The sequence below is a fragment of the Felis catus genome, chromosome D4 (genome assembly GCF_018350175.1).
Source record: "Felis catus isolate Fca126 chromosome D4, F.catus_Fca126_mat1.0, whole genome shotgun sequence".
In the NCBI taxonomy this organism is placed as follows: Eukaryota; Metazoa; Chordata; class Mammalia; order Carnivora; family Felidae; genus Felis; species Felis catus.
In genome coordinates this window covers 62,451,546-62,457,628 of record NC_058380.1, presented here as the reverse complement: position 1 = coordinate 62,457,628, position 6,083 = coordinate 62,451,546, and positions in this window count along the sequence as shown.

Genomic DNA, 6,083 nt, shown 5'->3' with positions numbered 1-6,083 from the left:
GTCACTGAGGTACCCATCTTTTTTCTTTTTTTTAAGTTAAAAAAAAAAAAAGTTTTTTCTTTTTAGAGAGAGAGTGAGATCACAGGGGCAGAGACAGAGAGAGAGAATCTTAGGCAGGCTCCACTCTCAGCATGGAGCCCCACACCCTGGGTTCATGACCTAGGCCGAAATTAAGACTCAGACACTCAACCAACTGAACCACACAGGTACTCTTATTGTTTTTTGGGGATTTTTTTTTTTTTTAAAGCAAAGGGGCACTGGGAAACTTTTAGAGGTGATGGATGTGTTTATTACCTTGATTTATGGTGATGGTATCATAGGTGCATACATATGTTCAAACATCACGTTGCATACATCAAATATGTGCAGTTTTTTTGTGTATCAATTATACATTAATAAAACTATGAAAAAATCAGTGCTTGTTATAAAAACTGATCAAACCCAAATGTGATCAGCACCTGAGTAAATAGTATTGTACCAAATTCAATTTCCTGGTTGTGAAAATATACAATATTAAGGGGTGCCTGGGTGGCTCAGTCAGTTGAGCCTCTGACTCTTGATTTCGGCTCAGGTCATGATCTCATGGTACATGGGTTCAAGCCCCACATCGGGCTCTACACTGTTAGCAGAGCCTGTTTGGGATTTCCTTTCTCCCTCTCTCTCTGCCCCTCATGTGCGCTCTCTCTCAAAATAAATAAATAAAACTTAAAAAGAAAAAGAAAATGTACTATGTTAAAATAAAAAAAAATTTTGACATTAAAGTATTAAATATTTTATTTTAATTTTGATAACCATCCTTTCAATCATCTCTTTATGCTATTTACACATCCCTCTTTGCTTCTGTTCCTTTCAGGTAATTAATAACTTTCTGACCTGTGTTTACATATTTCTCCATGTTTACATGGTTGGATACAATACATGGATTTTTGGTTTATTTCATAAATGTGATTAGATTATGTTTACTTTCATGAAGGTTGTTATTTTTACTTGAAAATACATTGGGTGGGGCGCCTGGGTGGCGCAGTCGGTTAAGCGTCCGACTTCAGCCAGGTCACGATCTCGCAGTCCGTGAGTTTGAGCCCCGCGTCAGGCTCTGGGCTGATGGCTCGGAGCCTGGAGCCTGTTTCCGATTCTGTGTCTCCCTCTCTCTCTGCCCCTCCCCCGTTCATGCTCTGTCTCTCTCTGTCCCAAAAATAAATAAAAACGTTGAAAAAAAAATTTAAAAAAAGAAAATACATTGGGAAAGAAGTCTCTTCAAACAAACTAACTGATATAGAGGGAACTCAGTCCTTTTTTCTTCTTTCTTTTTGTTTTCTTTTTTTCTTTTTTTTTTTTTTTTGAGAGACAGAGAGAGCCCTTGCGTGTGAGGGGGGGGGGGGCAGGGAGAGAGAGAGAGACAGACAGACAGACAGAAGGAAGAGAGAGAGACATAGTCTTAAGCAAGTTTTAACTTGGTGGGGACTCCGCTGAGAGGCTCAGTCTCACAACCCTGGTATCATGACCTGAGCCGAAATCAAGAGTTGGATGCTCAACAAACTGAGCCACCCAGGTGCCCTAGAACTCAGTCCTTTTAGTGGCTTCACAATAGTCAATGTATCGCAGTTTATTAAACTGTCTCCCTACTGATTGATATCCCGTTGTTTTGCTACTCAAATATTGTTGAAATGAATATCTTACAAATACAGTATATACTTTGGACTGATGCTTTTATGTGTATGGGGTAAATTCTTAGGGGATGGGATTACTAGATTTAAAGAATATGAATTTAAAGAAAACTTTGGGGGCGCCTGTCTCTGCACTCAATGTGGAGCCTCCTTGAGATTCTCTCTCTCTCTCTGACTCTCCCCTGTTTTCATTCTCTCTCTCTCTCTAAAAAATAAAAAGTAAATAAAACTTTGTTTAGATATTTCCAGACTTCTTTCCAAAATGGCTGCATTATTTTACATTTTCAGCAGTAAAGGATGAGAATACAGTTTTCCTTATATCCCTACCAGCAGTAGGTGTTTGATTGGTTTATAACTGTTGTGAATTTGATAAATTAGAAGTTATATCCCATTGTTATATTAATTTACATTTCCCTGACAGTTGTCTGCTTGAGCAGGCTTATAAAAGTTTATTGATCATTTGGATTTTTGTGTGTTTGAATTGCTATTCATAGCTGTAGGCCTCTTTCTCCATTGGACTGTTTTTGTCATTTTCTCAATAATTTGAAAAAGCTTCTTGTATATTGCAGATATTAATCACTTATCTTTCATATGTGTTTCAATTCTTTCCCCTGAGCTACTTTTTTTTGCCTTTTGTCTATGTTTATGGTATTTGCCATATCGCATTACATTTTTTTAACGTTGTGAACTCTATATTTTTCTTCAATGGCTTCTAGGTTTCCTAACTTTTCAAAGAAAAGTCTCCTTAACCCCTAAATTACACATGCATTGTACTCTATTCTTTCTGATGCTTTTGTTACTTTGTTTAGTTGTTTACAATTTTTTAAAGTTGTAGTGCTGATTATTAAGTAATCCCCTCTTTCTTCAAACTCACCCTTCTATATTCTGTTCTGTGCTTCTGCATCTGGGACTCTGCAAATCTTGTTTGAGCTTTGATAGCTGGCTCCCTGCTAGGCTCTGCCAATGGGAGGCAGGACAGGGAGACTGGAAGGATCCAGGAAGAAGAAGGGACTCCCTTATTCTTGTTTGTTTTTGTTCTTGTCAACAGCACTACAACAATGAGTATTCACCCAGGAGCAACTTGCTTCCAGAGCAATATTCCAGTTTGCAGTTTTTCCAAAATGGACACCAGAAGACTTGTTGCACCACCTCAAAGGCATCAGCCAGCTGGTACCCCCCAGTTCTCTGGAGGTCTCACTTATAGCTCTGAGGGCCCCATCTACAACCTTCTAAATTGTACGAATCCCCACTCCTTCCTTTGTTCTTCCAGCCTTTGGGGATAGTGGCTGCTTCCTTCAGTTTTCCCTCTGATATCTCACATCCTCTTTCTGTGCTTTATTTCTTGAGTATGTAGTTAATAATTCTTTCTATTAAATTCTCTCTATAAAAATAACTGACATGGTTTCTGTCTCCTGACTGGACCCCAGAGGTTGCTGTGGAATATTTCAATTTTTTCCTTCCTTTTTTTTTTTTTTTTTTTTTTTTGTATGTCACGCTTTTGATGTTAGGAATTTTATGGAGGCCAGTTTCTCATCCCTTCAAATGGCTCACCAATTGTCCTAACAGCATTTATTACCTAATCTGTCTTTTTCCTACTGGTTTTGTTTAAAATATTTTTTGATATAAAAATTTTAAAATTTTTACCAATTCATCCCACCAGATCATTCTTCTTTGTTCTTATGCTTTGAAAAGTCCTTTCCACGTGGGTCAGAAGAATAATCATGTCTATTTTCTTCCCGTGTTCTCGTAATATATCATATCACCTCATTTAGTTTTCAAAGTTAAAAAAATTGAGACCCACTAGAAGAATATTTTTGGCTTTGTCAAGGAATATACATATACATGTTTATATAAAATTGAAACAAAAATTTCACAAAATCATCTTTGTGGCAGTGATTTTCAGTACTCACAAAAAGTCTCTTCTGTTTCTCAGTTCTTACACAGTTAGATACAGTCTGTGTTCTGCCAGTAGGATGTAAGCAGAAGTGCCGTATGTAACTTCTAAGAAGTCTCCCCAGATAGACCATGTCCTCCTCGTTCATTTCTTTTTGCTTGCTGGCTAAAATGTGGGCATGATGGCTGGAGCTACAGCATTCTTGAACCATGAGGTGACTTTGGGAATGGAGCAATGACAGAGAAGCAGCCTGAATGAGAACTTCCTGGAACAGACACCTCATGCTTAGCCTGCCTACACCTTGATTTTAATGAGTAATTAACTTCTCAACTTTAATGTCAGAAATTATTTTTTGTGTGTTTTACTGTGACTCCCAGCCAAACTTAATTCTTGCAAATACACCTTCCATAGTTTACACTTCTACCAACAGTATGTGAGAGTGCTGCTTCTCCAGTGTCACCAACAGGTATGTTGTCAAACTTCTGAGTTTTGATAATCTTAAAAATAAGAAAAATAATCTGACTTTTAATTTGCATTTCTCTTATTGTGTGTCAGGTTTGAAATCTTTTATTTAGGGTGATTTATATTTCTTTTTCTACAAACTCTTTGGAAATAAATATTTTCCTATTAAGTACATGATGTTTTTTATTTGTTTCTAGGAGTTCTTTATATATTAAGAAAATTAATCTTGGGGCACCTGGGTGGCTTAGTCAGTTAGGTGTCTGACTTTGGCTCAGGTTATGATCTCTCAGTCTGTGAGTTCAAGCCCCACGTCAAGCTCTGTGCTGACAGCTCAGAGCCTGGAGCCTGCTTCAGATTCTGTCTCTGTCTCTCTCTGCCCCGCCCCTGCTCTCACTGTGTTTCTCAAAAATAAAATAAAAACATTAAAAAAATTTAAAAAAAAGAAAATTAATCCTTTACTTCCTTTTCCTGTGATATGAGTTGCAAATATTTTTCCAAATTTGTTATTTGCCTTGTAACTTTACTTTTTATTTCCTTTTTTTTTTTTTTTTTTTTTTTTGGTCTTGCAGAAGATTTCTGAAAGTTTTGGGAAAAGCCTATAATCAAATTTTTGAAACTTTCCCCCCTGGTGTTTAGATTTTAAGTCCTAGGACAAGGTCAAAATCATAAAATAATTTTGTTTTCTGAGACTTTAATGGATTTTTAAAATTTATATCTTTGAAGATAGTACGTAGAGTATGAACCCAACTTTATCTTTTTCCAAATGGCTTCCTATTTGTGCAAACCATTTATCTTTATACTATCGATAGGAGATATTGACCTTATAAGTACTAAATTCTTGTTTTTATTTGGGTTTATTTCTGGACTTTGTATTTTGTTCCATTGATTTGTCTATTCATATGCCAAAATCCATATTTTAAATTATTGAGGTTTTAGAATATGTTTCTATATTTAATAGGACTGCTCCCTTCTTGCTGCTTTTTTTTTCAAAAATTTCTTGCTATTCTTAGTTGTTGGTTTTTGTTTTTTTTTTTTCATATTCAGATATTAACCAGCCTGTGTAGGTCTAGAAAAAAAAATTCTGTTGGCATATTTATTGGGATCTCATTCAATTTACCAATAAATTTTGGGAGAATTGACACCTGTAGGATATTGTATATTTTAATCTGATTTCTTATTCAGTATTAGGAATTTTTTATTAAAAATATTTAAAGTTTATTTATTTGTTTTTTAAAGTTTATTGATTTGAGAGAGAGAGCAGGGGAGGGACAGAGATAGAGAGAGAGAGAGAGAGAGAGAGAGAATCCCAAGCAGCCTCCTTGCTGTCAACACAGCCGGATTCAGGGCTCGAACCCATGAATGGTGAGATCATGACCTGAGCCAAAATCAAGAGTAGGACACTTAACCGGCTGAGCCACCCAGGTGCCTGGGTACTAGGAATTTTTTTTTAAGTTTATTTATTTATTTTGAGAGAGAGAGAGAGAGAGAGAGAGAGAGAGAGAGAGAGAGAGAGAGAGAGAGCACACAGGTGAAAGGGGGAGGAGCAGAGAGTGAGAGGGAGAATCTCAAGCAGGTTCTGCACTGTCAATGCTCAGCTGAAACCAAGAGTCAGAGGCTCAACTGACTGAGCCACCCAGGTGCCACTCAGTACTAGGAATTTTATGTTTTGATTGCTATTGTAAATGGGACTTCCTTTTCCATTCTATTGTCTAACTGGTTATTGTTTGTATATGTGAAATCTATGGATTTCTGAATGTTAATTTTATACTGACTCACTTTTTCTGAATTCTTGTTTGTAGTAGCTTTACAATTGATTTTTTTTTCCAGGTATACAATCACATCAGTAAATGGAGATGATTTTATTTCCTCATTTCCAATTCTTATGTCTTGAACTGATTTTTGTGGTACAATGGTGGTTGTATTCTGAGCTCTTAGCTTGTGTTCCTCCTTCCTGTCTTTTTCCAAGTTGTCAGCAGTCTTCCTTGCCATCCTATGTGTTGCCCAGTATCTCAATCAATTCCTTTCAAAGTCAGAACTGGTTTCTTGTTACTTTCCTACCTAGG